Here is a 14,370-nt window from a genome sequence, read left to right as displayed (position 1 = left end):
TGGTAGGTGTGAACTCACCCTTCAGTTAACATAACTCTAAGTATAAGCCCCACCTAAGACAAAAGGTGTATATGAAGCCGCTCCACAGCTTTTGGCTGAGTATTGTTTTGTGCATGTTTGTGTGTGTAAGCAAGAAAGGGATCACACAGAAACTGAGGTCAGACAAGAATAGACTGAGGCCTGGTCTACACTTAAATCTTAGGTTGAACTAACTACATCACTCAGAACTGTGGAAAATGTCATGCCCTAAGTACTATAGTTAGGTGTACCGGACCCCCAGTGTAGATGTAGCTAGGTTGGCAGAAGACCTACCCTCTCAGAGAGGTGGATTACCTACATCAGTGGTTTTCAACCTGTGGTTCCCAAACTCCTGGGGGTCCGCAGACTACATCTAAGATTTCCAAAGGGGGCTGCACCTCCATTTGAAAGTTTTTAGAGGCTCGCAAATGAAAAAAAGTTGAAAACCACTGGCCTACATTAATGGAAAAACCCCTTCCGTCAATGTAGGAAGCATCTACATTATGGCGCTACAGCAGTACAGTGCCACTGTAGTGCTGCTGTAGTGTAGACATACCCTGAGAGAGAGGCAGACAGCCTGAAGGAGCAGCTGAACGCGTGGTGGCTGACCCTGGCAGACACCAGAAAAGAGGGTTTTTTGGGTCAGGGAGCAGACTAAAAGAGTGTCCTTGCTGCTGTGAGCAAAAGAAGCTGTTTCTTGCTATTTGCTTCCCTGTGCGTTCAGAGACACAGGACTTTGAACATTCCTTGTAAAGAAACAAAGCTGCATCAAAGAAACACCTGGCTAGCACCAATTTCTAGGCCCAGAGGGCTCCAAACTTTGACTAGCCACTTGGCAGAAAAGGGGCAATGGCCCTATCAGCTGCCACGGTTTCTGTGTTATGAAGTGTAGGGATCTGTCACATGCAAGCAAATGACTGACTAAATGAAAGCTATTATCCTCACAGGAGCAACTAGAGGCACCCAGTGTACTAGGCACAATAGATAAGAGAGAAGTAAAAGGAAGCATTCTTTCACTATTTCCGTTTTATAGAAAGGGAAGCAAGGCACAAAGAAACTATGCAACACACCCAAATCCTGCACTATCTGTGGCAAACCTAGGCAGCGGACCTAGGTCCCCCGAATCTTTGGCCAGTGTGTTAACTCCAAGTCCACCTTTCCTCTCTACAGGCTGCTTGTTCTCTAGGTGCTACAAGTAAAGGTGGTTTAGTTCTCCCCAAAACACACACATTGGAAGACTCTTTAGGATGGCAGGCACGGACCACCATCCACTGAACTCAGCTCCACGTCCTGCTCCTAGTGACCTGAGGAAATGCAGGGCAGCTCGTGCAGGTCAAGATAGCTCAGACAAACCCAAACTTCCCCTCTCTCCAACACCCAAAGCCCAAGGGAAGTGGAAGCTGCATGCATGGGTTGAGGCCCAGGACTGGACCAGTGCAGGTGTGGAGGGTGGGCTGCAGGGCTGGACTGAAGGGTAGTGGCAGAGTTGACTGTGTGCAGAGATCCAAAACTGGAGTAGCAGTGGGGCTGCAGGTCAGGACTGAGGGGCATCACCAGAGCTGGGTATGTGGGAAGCCCAGGGCTGGGATAGCAGGAGGGCATGGGTCAGGAATGAGGGGCATCACCAGAGCTGGGTATGTGGGAAGCCCAGGGCTGGGATAGCAGGAGACTGTGGGTCAGGACTGAGTTAAGATGGGGAGCCCAAGGCTAGGATAGCAGGGGGCTGTGGGTCAGGATAGGGTTATTGGCAGAGCTGGGATGGGGCTGTGGGGGTCCCAGGGTTGGAATAGCACAGGGTGCTGAGGGGTAGAAATAAGGTGAATCAGCAGTGTGGGGGTTAGGGGCAGGTCAGGATTAGCATGGGTACTGCAGGTCAGGAATGGAGTGTGTTGGTGAATGATATTACTGTATGAGCTGGGATAGGAGTTCAGACATCATTATTGCAATGAGTTGAGCGTTCTCCCCAGCAGAGTCCTCCCAGATGCCTAACAATGCTCCTGGAGACTCATTTCCCAAGTCTGAAAACTTACTATTAAGTAACTTCAGTCATTGCCAGTTGTAGCTGCTGTCTCGATCAATGCCCATGACTGCTCGTTAGCCTTTAATGCAGTGAGTACCCCTGGGTCCATTCCCCATGCTGAGCAAAAGAGAGAAGGGAACAGCACCATAATTATAAACAAATACATTTTGAAATCTCTAAAGTTTTAACTCCATTGTCACAACTGTTTGATGAAAACAATGTTCTCTGAAAATTCTCAGCATGGGTCTATGTAAAAGTCTCATACCCCCATTTCAAACCTTAACTGATGTCGCTTTCATAGGGTCTTTTCACTGCAGTCAGTTAAAACAACAGCAATTTTATAAACTCTACTCACCTTTTCTCGCCCACTCCAGCAAACTCCCGGGGACCTGGATAATCATACTTGCTGCCTTTTGAGCACTGGACTAAGCTCCCCAGAAACAGAGCAATGACCAAGAGACTCTCCCAAGCTGTAGCAAGGATGCGGCAAGTCCCAATGCTGCTGTATTTTCTAACATTTTTTTTCCTCTTCACTGGCTTGGATCATGGGATTTCTCAAGTCACTCTTCACAGCTTCCATTGGGCTGGGGGGCTTAACTGCCACAGGTTTGACTGCTTCATCTTACATCGAGGGTTGGTGGGAAATTTCCCATTGAAACTGTTTTGAATGGAAAATTGGGGGTTTTGACTAAATGAAATTTGTCCACAAAAAGTGGCTGTTTTCTATGGAAAAACTGATATTTTTTTTGGTTGGAAAAACACATGCCCTCAAACACCACAATATTTTGGCCAAAAATGGAAATATTGCCATTTAGAAATGCTGCCAAGGTGCTTCATGGGAGCGGATGTTCTGTTGCCTCATGTCTTCTATGGGCTGGGCTCCCTGGTTGGAGTATATCCCCCATGATGCACCAGGGCCAGAGACTCCCATGATGCACTGCCTCCCCTCATGATGAGTGGAGACCATGGTGCAACATGGGAGATGTAGACCAATCAGGAGACCTGGCCTATGGAGGAGAATGGGAGCATTAGGTGTCTGAACCACAACTCCCCGCTGCACAGGGGCAACATATCCAAATTGAACATTTTCACTTTTCAGCTGTTTTGTTTTTCTGTTTTCAAACAAAATGTGTTGGTATTCAAATTTCGGCTGAAAATTAAAATTATCTTTGGAAAAAGAACCCACCTTATTTTACCAGCTGTACTTGGTTCTGGGCCTGACAAGGACTTGCAGCCTTGTAGAGGCTAGTTCTGGCCCCACAGGATATCTGAGAAAGGGGCCTGCAGGCACCTGGCCTGGTTGTTAACAAGAGAGCTCTATACCTATGTATATATGAAAAGCTAATAGATAAGGTGCTAATAATAAGTTACTGGTTGGCTTCATCATTGGTCTTTCATTTTTAACTACCTGTGAAGTAGGATCGTGCCCTCCTACCCCTTGGTGTAGCTTGTGCGTACTAGAATATGGCTCATTAATCAAAAAAGATAGTTTAATTAAGAAAACAATTGGGGGGAGGTTTATTTAATGTGTCCTTCCTCCAGGAAAAATAGTCCCTAATAGGGGGAAGGGCGGAATGGAAGGAGAGGAAAGATTTTTCACTAGGAAACAAGAGCTGAAAGTGGCACCTGGTCCATCAAAGCTCAGGAGACACAAGACAAGAGAGCACTTTAAAGTCCTCTCTTCCCCCCACTCCAGACCTCTCCTTGCCTTTCCGCCTACCTCTCCTCCCCTCTCGCCTCACTTGCCCTTTCCCCCTTTTCAAAATGCTTTAGGCAGCAGCTCCCAATTCAAGATCCTAAAGTAAAATTCAGCTTGAGCAGTGCTGAGTGGTTTTGTTATCACAACAGCTGGGCTGGGTGGGAAAAGCTGCTCCAGCTGTGGGACTTCAAAGGGAAATCACTCAGGGAGGGGGTGAGGGTAGGGCCATCCATAGGCATACGCAGCTGTATAGGGCACCATGACATTTGGGGCACCAAATTGCCCCAAATGTCATGGTGCCCTAGGCAGTTGTGTGCTGCATACGCGGCAGCCCCAGCGACCAGGCCTATCCCTCGGCTGGCCCCCCCCTGCAAAGGGCAGGGCCGTCCCTGGGGTGTGTGTGGAGCCCCGGACAACTCCCTCCACCCTGCCTCTTACCCTCCCCCCTGCTCCACCCCCATCCCGTCCACATTCCACCTCTTCCCCCAGTGACCCCCACACTCACCGACAGCGGCGGGAAGTGGAGCAACCCAGCCCCAGCCCGCTCTACTCTGCCAGCTCCCAGCCGCGGCGCTCTGCTTTCTGCCGCTGGTGATTGCGGGGACAGGATTGCCCCCCGCATTCACCGGCAGTGGGAAGTGGAGAAACACAGCCCCAGCCCGCTCCGCTTCCCTTGCCCCGGCCCCAGCCATGTCGCTCAGGTTGGGGAAAGTACTGCCCCCAGCTCTCACCGGTGGTGGGAAGCGAAGCGCCACGTCTGGGAGCTGGCGGAGTAGAGCCGCCTGGGACCGGGCTGCTCCGCTTCCCGCCGCTGCCAGTGAGTGGGGGATCCCTTTCCCCAAGCCCCCTCTCCCAAGTGACACAGCTGGGGCCGGGGCGAGGGAAGCGGAGCGGACTGCTCCCGGCCCCCTGCTAATCCTCCGGGCCACTCTGGGCCTGTGGGGCCCCCAAAAGTGCCTCCCCCCACAGCTCCTGCCTCCCAGATCCTGGGGGGGGGAGGCCTGGGGCCCCCACACAGCTCCCCCTACAGGGGAGCTGTGTAGGGCACTCAAATAGCTAGGGGGTGACCATGGATGAGGGATAGCTCAGTGGTTTGAGCATGGGCCTGCTAAGCTAAGCTCAGAGTTGTGAGTTCAATTCTTAAGGGAGCCATTTAGGGGTCTTGGGCCAAAAAAAAAAAAATAGTTGGGGATGGGCCCTGCTTTGAGCAGGGGGTTGGACTAGATTACCTTCTGATATTCGATAAGCCTTTTGTGGGCCCGATGCCAATCATATTTGTGGGCCCCTATGTAGTTGTTATGGGACCCTTCCAAGTTCGGGCCTGGCACGACGCCACCATAGTATACCTGGCACTGCTGGGATGGAGAAAAACCTTTATTCATAAACAAAATAAGATATCTGAAGCCACACTTGACTGAGACCTCCACTCAGCCCATAGAGAACAAACTGGGCTAGCATCAATATATGCAGAATACCCTTGAATTTGGTTTATTTGTGTGGGAGGGGGGTTGTTTGTTTGTTTTGTCTTTTTTGTTTAAACACTCAGGGCCTGCTCAGGGCCCTGAACACAAGTGCTTAACGAGCACATTTATGAGCCATACTAAGCCAGGATGGAGCAGTCAGTGGAATTGCACCTGCATCTCTCCACCACCCAGAGTAATGTTTCATAAATACATTTTCTGAAAGCTGGATTTTCTATTTTGGTACAATAATGTTTACAAAACTTTTTTAAAAAATCTTTAGCCTATTTCTCCCTTTGCCTCACCAGCCCTCATGACTTCAAGTGAAACAGTAAAGTTACTGGGGAGGAGTGTGGGGAGGAAAATTGCTGGTGCCCATCTTTTGCAGGGAGAAAGGGCCACTGACACACACACACACTTTACTACCAAGGCTACCACAATCCAGGCTCAAGCCCCTACCCCAACCTTCACATCTGGGCTCTCCTCCCATCCCTCCTACTGTCTGCACCCCACACAACTAACCTCCACTTTCACACAAAGGCTCTTCTCAATCTCCCTGCTGCTGCCCACCCCCCCACTTTCACCCCAGGACTGTCACCTCCCTCCCTTCTACTACCCCCCTCCCCACAGAGCCAACCCCCCACCTTCAGGTCAGACTCTCCCCTCCCTTCCTCTGCCCCCCACCTGCTTCTCCACCCCCCCCGCCCCCGGAGTCACTGCCAGCTCCCACATCACACCCGGACTCGTCCCACAATGCCTCTTCCCCTTCAAACCGCACTGCGCCCCCTCCCTGGAGTGTGGGGGAAGTTTCTGGGCATTCCCACTGGCAGCCAGCCCCGCTGTCATCGCCCCCCAGCCCCGGGGCCACAGATAACCAGCCTCCCCTGTGTCGGCCCACTGGCAGGGGACACACACTGCACAGGAGCCAACTTTAAAATGTGCCCCCCAGCTCTGCCCCAGACCCCTCCCGCATTTTACCCCCTCCTCCAAGGCCTCACCCCCACCCTGCCTCTTCCCACCCCATTCCGCCCCCTCCCCAGTACATGCCTTGTCCTCGCTCCTCCCTCATCCCCCCAGAGCCTCCTGTGTGCCGCAAAACAGCTGATTGCGGCAAGCAGGAGGTGCAGGGAGGGAGGGGCAGGCGCTGATTGGTGGGGCCTGCTGGCGGGCAGGAGACGCTGGGTGGAGGGGGAGGTTCTGAAAGGGGGGCATCTAGAGAGAGCATTCTCTGCACCACCTCAACCACCAGCCCATCCCAACCAAGATCCCGTCTCTAGCTCTGGCCAGATCTCTGATGCTTCAGAGGAAGATGGAAAAATTCCCTAGATTACAGTTGAGCATCAGTGGGGGAAAAAGTCTTTCCTGACCCCTTCAGGTGTCTGGCTGAAGCCATGCAGCTTGAGGGTGGATTATAGTCATTAGGGTCTCCAGTACGTGTCCCCAGAGCCAAGCACTGTGCTTGGAAAGGAGGCTTCCGGGTGTCTTTCCCACTGCCCGTACTCAGAAAGTCTCTAGCTGTATTTTTGGGTGGGGTGGGGAGCTAGCGGATAAACACTTGCTCTGTGCCAGAGACATAAAGCCTCTCAGGGTGGGGTGGGAAAACCCTGGCCCTCGGACAGGGGCCAGTCACAAAGAAAAGTGCCCTGTATCCTAGGACTGGGGTTTCTGAATGTCCTGGTGGGCAGTGGCTGCCACGGAAACCCAAGGAGAATGATTAGGGTTGCAGTGTAAAGCTGTGAGTCGGAGGGGAAGTGCTCACTCCCCCCATACCATTGGCTGCTCTCTCTGGCAGCCAGGAGGGGATCAGGACAGAGCCACATCTTCCTGAGAGCCTGGCTGGGAGGCAGGGGCAGCCTGCTCACTGCCTGGGCTCGGCTGCGCGTGGGGGGGGGAGAGGGGACTCCAGCTCACTGCGCCCCTGTCTTTGCCCCTTTTAAAACCCTCTAAAGAGCAGGCAGCAGAGTCTGAGTGGAAGTAAGGGCAAAGTGAGGGCATCAGCAGATGTTACTGAGTTGGCTCAGTTCCTGTGAGCATGCTCAGTACAACCAAGATAGGGAATTCTGCCAGGGAGGGGACTCTGGCTCACTCACCCCTGTCCCTGGCAACTGGGGTGGCAGCGGGCCGCCTCCCCATCCATGCCCTGCTGCAGGGACAGGGGTCGAGTGAGCTGGAGCCCTGCTCCCTCCCCCGGCAGCCGAGCCCTCCCAGCCAGGCTCCCTCATGCAGAAGCGGCTCTGTCCTGCTCCCTGCCCAGCTGCCAGGGAGAGTGGGTCGAACTTGCTTGGGGGAGGGGGAGGCACAAGGAGAGAAGGACAGAACCCCCTGTGCACTTCCCATAATCTGTTTGGATATTTTCCCCCCAAACCTTGTTGGTATTGTTGTGGTCATTGTCCAACCTCCGCAGAACCTCATCCTTGTATCTTTGACTAACTTTGCTGTCCGCGAACCTCCACCACTCTGTCCTTTGTTCCACAGTTTGTTTCTTGCCCTTCCCTAGACTTTTCACCCGGACATCCATTACAAACTGTCTACATTGCTCCACTGTCTGCTCTCCTGGCATCACCTGACAGTCTCAGGCTTTTTAGAGATCTTCCTCTTGTCAGGAAGCTGTTGAGCTGGGATGTGTTGGCACCACCCTGGTGTGTAATTAAGAGCTTCCCCCTCTTTACAAAGTCTGTATTGGCAAGACTCAGGCCATGGGCTTTGGCTAACTCTAAGATATCCTCACCAGCTTCGCTTTCTGTTCCAAATCCTCATCCTCCGTGACCATTGTTGAAGCCCTCACTGTGTTCTGCCACACGTCCGTGGAGATCGTCTCTGATAACCAAGCACTCAGCCTGAGGTACGGCATGTGACATTGCACTCTATATGTTTATGGAAATATGCTTATGAGTGTGAATATGATGTAACTGAAAGATGCTTTATGCAAAAGGTCTCTTGTAAGGTATCATTACAAAGCTTATTGTCTATGAGTGTGTTCATCCTATTTGTATGTATGTATCATTCTTCTACTTAAACTAGAAATATGAAGTATTACTCTGAAGTCCTATTGTAATTATGCAAAGTGTGGGCCATTAATGGTGGCTTGGAATCTTGATGGCTCCCATTAACTAAGACAATTGGTTGTGAATGGCTCTGTTTACTCGCAAAACTTCCTGGGTACATGCAGGCCAGCACTGGAAGAATGAAGGCTGGGGTCTCACAGGACATGTGACCATGGAATCCATCTTAAACATGGTGCTTTTCCATTTAGAAGGAGGGTGGGAACCCAGAGAGAGACAAAGGATTCCCACCTTGTGCCAAAGCTATAAAAGGGGGTGGAACAGAACAAAGGGGCCCAAGTCATGTGGAATCCCTTGCTTTTCACCTAAGATGCCTGCTGGAACTAACAAGGTCTGTACTAGGGGAAAGGATTGGGCCCAGACTAGGAAAGAGTCCACTCTGTGAAAGAAGCTTATTGGAACATCTCTGAGGGTAAGATTTACCTGTATTCAGTTTCTTAATGTATTAGGCTTAGACTTGCGTGTTTTGTTTTATTTTGCTTGGTAACTTACTTTGTTCTGTCTGTTATTACTTGAAACCACTTAAATCCTACTTTTTATACTTAATAAAATCACTTTTGTTTATTAATTGACCCAGAATACATGATTAATACCTGGGGGAGCAAACAGCTGTGCATATCTCTCTATCAGTGTTATAGAGGCGGACAATTTATGAGTTTACCCTGTATAAGCTTTATACATAATAAAACAGATTTATTTGGGGTTTGGACCCCATTGGGAACTGGGTGTCTGGGTGCTGGAGATAAGTGACCTGCTAAGCAGTTTTTGGTTAAAGTCTGCAGCTTTGGGGGTGTGGACCAGACCTGGGTCTGTGTTTGCAGCTGGCTAGCGTATCTGGCTCAACAAGGCAGGGTTCTGGAGTCCCAAGGTGGCAAAGAAAACGGGCTCAGAGATAGTCTCAGCACATCAGGTGACAGTCCCAAGGGCGTCTCTGTGAACGAACCCATCACATGGCACTTATCACATGATCCAGCACTCTCTGGAATTCCCCCTTCTCCTCAATTGTATGACCAAGCTGCCACATGTAGCTGCATCTAACATTAAATACCTGTTCTGTGCTTTGTGCTATTCTAACTGTCCTCAGCTCTTCCTTTGGATGGCCACTACATTATTCTGGCATATTTCTGCTACAATTATTCCTTTTGTTTTTTGCAATGCAAATATTTGTAATAAAAAATAAATATAAAGTGAGCAGTGTACACTTTGTATTCTGTGTTGTAATTGAAATCAATATATTTGAAAATGTAGAAAACATACAAAATATTTAAATAAATGGTATTCTATTATTGTTTAACAGTGTGATTAATTATGCGATTAATCCTGATTAATTTTTTAAATCGCATGATTAATCACAATTAATTTTTTTAATCGCTTGACAGCCCTAAGATTCACCATTGTGGACAGGATCCACACCAGACCAAGGGCAATGGGGAGTACTTAACTGTAACGACTGTGCTCTGACCATGCAATAGTTACGCTAAGAAGGGTGCTTGCATTGGGAAACCAGTCTGGCCAAGTTGATCTGCAGGGGTTTTGGGGAGTGGAAATTCCCCAAGGAGGACAAAGAGAGAGGGATGACTAAGCTGGGGGTTATAAATGGGCTCCTGGGTGTTGCCGGCACAGAGTGCCCGAGGACAGCAACAGCGGGGTTCTTTGCCCGGTGTGCTTCGCGCCAATAAACACACCAGGGTGGAGAAGCAATCAAAGTTTATTTGGGATCCCAAAGCGGTGCAAGGAGACTGGCAAGTCTCAAATCAAGCACACTATCATAAGCAGTTTCTTTCTTCTTATACATTTTTGCAGCTAAGCCTCCCCCCCCTTCCCCACCCTTCGTCCCCCTCTACCCCTCCCTTCCCTGGTAACAGTTACTAAGCAAATAGCAATTACATTTAAGCAGTTAAGTCATTCTTGGCAGCTATAAGTCTAGCATGTTAATAACTTCTTTAAACCGTTATCTTGTCCTTTTTCCCTTTGAACTGTTATTTTCCCTTCAGCCAGAAACATGCAGGCCTCATTATTACCGCTTGGTGCCGGTATGAGCAGGGGGTTGCACACAGATAACTGGTTGTTTACACATTCCAATTGCACCTGGCTTGTGAGGTCGATTAGCATTTAAACATGGGAGAAGTTTGGTTCTTTTGGGCCTAGTGCAGGAAGGCTTCATTGACACTAGTGGCCTTCCACACTCCCAAGTTACCTAGGGTTACGCCTAGTGACACCAACACCAACATGGGGGAGGTTGGAGAGGCACATACAGGGAGTTTGGACAGCAGAGGGGAAGGGGATGGGCCAACCCTAGGGGGGAGTTGGAGGAGAGATGGATCCATGTTTCAGAACCCAAGCCCCCACGGGGGGGGGAGGGGGCAGGAGGTAACACCACCCAGCCCTGATCCGCCCCACCCCCAGCTCTGCTCCAGCCCTGCCCCCAGCCGTGGACTCAGCTCCCAGCCCTGAACCTGACCCCGTCCTCAGCCTCAGCCCCTGGCTGTGGCGCCGGACCCAGACTCATCCCCAGCCGCAGCCCCAGCCTCGGCCCCCTTACACCTGTCTGCATTCATTCCCCCCCCCTCCCCCGGGAGCCTTGGCCCTGCTCCTGACCCTGGCTCGGGGGCAGCATGAACATGGGGACAGGGAGGACGTGACTCTCAAAAGTTTGGGGACCACTGTTCTAGGGGCTGGGCAGGGGCTGCATGGTCAGAGCTTTCAGGATGGGGTGCTGAATAGAGGCTATGTGCCCTGAGCGAGTGCTCAGGGACCGCAGTGTCTGAGTTCTGTTCAGACTCTGCAGGCTCAAAAGACCTGGGACAGCAGTCTAGGGAGAGGCCGCGGGGGGCTGGAGGAGGACAAGCCCCACGGATAGACAGACCTCCAGGGGATGGAACTGATTGCAGATCAAACTTCTCCCGCCTCACCCTCTGCCAATGCTCCTCACCAGCCTGCCCTGGGGGGCCTGCTCCAGGCAGAGACTGTGCCGCTCTGCAGAGGCTGCCAAGGACGGGTGGTTAGCACAGATGGGGTTGGAGCTTTTGAGATGGCGACCCCTGTCTGGCAGGAACTGGGCTGGGCCCCACCCAGTGGGAACAACGCCTGGCTTCTCCAAGGGTGGTGATGGCACCATCTGCTTCTCTGCCCAAGATGACGCCCTGCTCATTAAATTCCTCTAGGTGGTGCCATGTCCCCGGTCTCCCACAGTATTCTTGCCAGCAAGTTAAAGAAGTATGGGCTGGATGAATGGACTGTAAGGTGGATAAAAAGCTGGCTAGATCATCGGGCTCAACGGGTAGTGATCAATGGCTCCATGTCTAGTTGGCAGCCGGTTTCAAGCGGAGTGCCCCAAGGGTCGGTCTTGGGGCCGGTTTTTGTTTAATATCTTTATTAATGATCTGGAAGATGGTGTGGACTGCACTCTCAGCAAGTTTGCAGATGACACTAAACTAGGAGGCGTGGTAGATACACTAGAGGGTAGGGATCGGATACAGAGGGACCTAGAGAAATTAGAGGATTGGGCCAAAAAAAACCTGATGAGGTTCAACAAGGACAAGTGCAGAGTCCTGCACTTAGGACGGAAGAATCCCATGCACTGCTACAGACTAGGGACCGAATGGCTAGGTAGCAGTTCTGCAGAAAAGGACCTAGGGGTCACAGTGGACGAGAAGCTGGATATGAGTCAACAGTGTGCTCTTGTTGCCAAGAAGGCTAACGGCATTTTGGGCTGTATAAGTAGGGGCATTGCCAGTAGATCGAGGAACGTGATCGTTCCCCTTTATTCGACATTGGTGAGGCCTCATCTGGAGTACTATGTCCAGTTTTGGGCCCCACACTACAAGAAGGATGTGGAAAAATTGGAAAGAGTCCAACGGAGGGCAACAAAAATGATTAGGGGTCTGGAGCACATGACTTATGAGGAGAGGCTGAGGGAACTGGGATTGTTTAGTCTCCAGAAGAGAAGAATGAGGGGGGATTTGATAGCAGCCTTCAACTACCTGAAGGGGGGTTCCAAAGAGGATGGAGCTTGGCTGTTCTCAGTGGTGGCAGATGACAGAACAAGGAGCAATGGTCTCAAGTTGTAGTGGGGGAGGTCTAGGTTGGATATTAGGAAACACTATTTCACTAGGAGGGTGGTGAAGAACTGGAATGCGTTACCTAGGGAGGTCGTGGAGTCTCCTTCCTTGGAGGTTTTTAAGGCCCGGCTTGACCAAGTCCTGGCTGGGATGATTTAGTTGGGAATTGGTCCTGCTTTGAGCAGGGGGTTGGACTAGATGACCTCCTGAGGTCCCTTCCAACCCTGATATTCTGTGATTCTATGATTCTATGATCGCCACACCTGGATCAAACGCTGCTGCCTCAGGGAGGGTGGGCAGCAGCCAGTAAGTGCGCATGGTACATCTCTGGGGAAAGGGAGATTGAGCCAATGCCACCAAGGCAAACCTTGTAGTCCTACAAACACATCCCCCATGGGACGCAGACGCCAACCCTGGTTTGTAAGGAGTGCATCTGCCTTGGGAAGGGATTGGGCTAAATGTGCCCAAAAGGCTGAATGTCTCTCTCTGTGTTTCTGAATCCCCTTCCTCCGGTCACAGATCTTAACAGACCAAGTTAATACTGACTCCACTTGACAGCATTTCTCTGTTGCTTTGTCAGCCTGGATGGAACTGTGACAAAGTGAGGATTTTCTGGAATATTTTTATGGTGCCAATGCATGCCTCGGGTTCCCACTGTACTTTCCCCCAGCTGGGGGAGAAGGGTTAAATTTGGTTTGGGCTGGCGCAGGAGATGTGAGGTATGGGGGTCGTCTCACAGTCTGGGGCGCAATGGATGGGCTGCTAAGGTGCTGGCTGGAACCTGCTGAAAGCGACTCTGTATCAGCATCCCAGAATATTCACACCTAGCAACCAGCCACCGGGAGGAAGGAGGTTTCCCTCCCTGCCACCTCTCAGCAGAGAAGCTGCGCAGAGATTCCAGCAAGAGTGGGCATCTGGAAGAGGCTGGCTGTTCCCACCTGGGCCGGTCAGAGAGGGACAGAGTCTAAGATGGAGCCACTCCCGCTTGGCTGCAGCCTGCTGTGGCTTGGCCAGCTGGAGGATGCTTTAAGCGTCATTTCTCCAGGGAAAGCTCGGGACTCCGCGGGCTAGCTTCCAGCCCATTGAACAAGACTGCTTTGCAGACGTTGCTTGGCGTGACGGTTCCTGCGAACACTTGCTGCGGTGCGTTAGTCCCTGCAGAGCGTGGCAGTCTCTGACCAGGAGTCTATGGCCGTGGGACTCGCCGGGCAGAGTTCCCGCTGTGAAGCAGGGGGGCTGGAGCCCGAAGGCTTAATCTCAGAGATGCTGAGACTACGGGGCCTGCCCTTAAGGAACAGTGGGGCCACGTGAGAGGCTGGCACACTGACAGACTCCTCCAAGGGACTGTTTGACAGCTGGGGTGCAGACCAGACACCAGGGATCCGGGACAGTAACACCCCAGCCGATACAGTCCGCCATTTGGGGAAATGTATTAGGCATCAACGGGCAGAACTTGAGTGATTTTGGTGAAAACTGGAAAACCTGAAAAGCCTTAAACTGCTGCTCCCTGTTCTCCCTGCTGGGCTCTGCCTGACAGATGTGGGGCAGAGGCTCAGCCAGCGAAGGGGGTGGGGGGCAATGCAAGGAGAGAGCAAAAGAGGTTTCATTCCTCTCTCCCTCCCAGTGCGCTGTCTCCCCAAAGCCTGCGCTGTGGGATGGAGAGATAGAGGGGGGTGCCAGCCGTCTGCCCCTCCCTTCCCAGCAGGGGTGGGGCAAGAAAGCTATGGTGGAGGAGGGCGAAAAAGGAGAGCCACAAGAGCCACTGGTAAGCAGGGCAATGGGGGAGCCATGGCACGGATGGGGGCACAGAGGACTGGTATGGGGGAGACGGGGGAGTTGCAGGGATCCCTGAAATAGAGCAGGTGGCAGAGGAGTCCCCAGGGATCCTGGCTAGGGGTGGAGGGATGCAAGGCACACCTGGTGCAGGCAATGAGCTTGGCCGACAGAAATTCGTGATCCCCTAGTTCAGCGTTTCTCAGGTGGGGGCAGGTGTTTCTTGCGGTCACAGCCTCCTGGGCGGTGATGGGGGGGGGCAAAGCAGCAGGGCCGC

Source organism: Chrysemys picta, chromosome 4 (genome assembly GCF_011386835.1).
Source record: "Chrysemys picta bellii isolate R12L10 chromosome 4, ASM1138683v2, whole genome shotgun sequence".
Lineage (NCBI taxonomy): Eukaryota > Metazoa > Chordata > Testudines > Emydidae > Chrysemys > Chrysemys picta.
The sequence above is the reverse complement of the archived record's forward strand: the minus strand, read 5'-3'. Positions refer to the sequence as shown.